The sequence below is a fragment of the Plectropomus leopardus genome, chromosome 3 (assembly GCF_026936395.1).
Source record: "Plectropomus leopardus strain MGB_pleo_1.0 chromosome 3, ASM2693639v1, whole genome shotgun sequence".
NCBI lineage: Eukaryota > Metazoa > Chordata > Actinopteri > Perciformes > Serranidae > Plectropomus > Plectropomus leopardus.
The window spans coordinates 40935001-40936398 of NC_142178.1; the positions used below are offsets into that span (position 1 = coordinate 40935001).

Below are 1398 nucleotides of genomic sequence, written 5' to 3' on the forward strand. Positions count from 1 at the left end.
GGACCCGCGGGCCAAATCTGGTCCCTGATAGGGTCCCTGTCGGCCCCCCAGCCATTTTCTAATGTACAATAAAAATAAAGTGATTGACTCTGTGAATAGTTTTTGTCCTTTTAGTGTCCATAAGGTGTCAGAGACACAAAACAGCATCAGAATAGAGCTTGTTGATCAAAAAATAGCCAGAGGAGGATCCCCCAAATTTTGCTCGCTGTGTATCGTTGTGGTTGGTTGTGTCTTCGTTACCTCAGAATCATCGTTTATATCTACACAAGAAGCAGCTCCTCGTATACGGAGGTCGCCATGGCGCTGAAGGAACTCTAACCAGGACCGGTTTTGACTGGTTGCATCAGCAGTCCTCACCACTAAATCCCAAAACCACAGAAGCGTCCCAAAATCCTTGAAACATTTTGGAAAAAAAAGTCATCATATTTCCAGACAACAAAGTCATAATAATCCCAAAAAGGAAGGTTGAATTGAATATTTCGATAAATATTTCCTTCCATCAGCCACCGTGACGAGCAGTGACTGAAAAACACAAAGTTTTTACCATGGAACGTATTTCTCGAGAGTTTTTCCCAGTTTAAATCACACCTCTGTGGAGAATTCAGCTCCCCGTAAAAACCTCCTGAACACTGAAGGAATTCTAACCAGGAGAAGTTTCAGCTGGTTGAAATCAGCACTAAATCTGACACAACGGAGCTTAAAAGTCACTTTTTTCCTGTTTTTTTAATTTTTTATTAGTTTTGATTATTCCTCAGGTAAATCGATATTTCTTTCTTTAGAGTTCAGAAACTTTCAACATTCAGTCTTTGTGCTCCCAGTTAGAATCAGCGTCTGACTGGGATTTTCACATTTCAGACTGGGCTCTTTGCCCAGGCTTAGCATCGGCGTTTTTGGGTTTTTGTCCATCAGTCCTCATGACGTCAGTAATCGTCCAAACTCAGGTGGATCAAAATCCACCTTCAGGCTCTCCCTCATCCTGTCATCAGTGCGTGTGCCGTAACTTCAGAGATCTTCACATCGTTTTTAGCTCCGGAGATTCAGTCACCTTCTGTGTTTGTACCGGTGCGAGGGTTTAGATAAAACCTTAAAAAACGGATCCAGTGAAACTCCTGTGATCTCCAACACGAGTCAGAGTTTAAAAACGTTCCTCAGAGAACCGCTGAAGGAACCGAACGAGGAGACGAAACCCCGCCGCTCCTCCTCTCTGATCTGTGAGTCAGGAAAGTTTCCCACGATACATTTCTGCGTGAACTTCCGTCTGACTTTGACAGACATCAGCCGCAATCAGGATGATCCAGAAGATGAGAATCACAGAGCCGAGTGTGGACTCGCTGAGACCGGTCTGTCCAAAGTGTCCCCGCCTCGTCTTCGTTTCCTCCACAGCAGCAAACAGGAAGC

General features: G+C 44.5%; 1 protein-coding gene across 1 annotated transcript in view; it reads right to left on the minus strand.

The window, feature by feature from the left end:
• LOC121964830 (transmembrane protein 121-like) overlaps window positions 1–1398 on the minus strand; it is a 3722-nt gene extending 2324 nt beyond the window's left edge. Inside the window, exon 1 of the mRNA XM_042515013.2 lies at window positions 1–1398. This exon is cut by the window's left edge and continues 2324 nt beyond it. The gene's annotated coding sequence lies outside the window, so the exon portion shown is untranslated.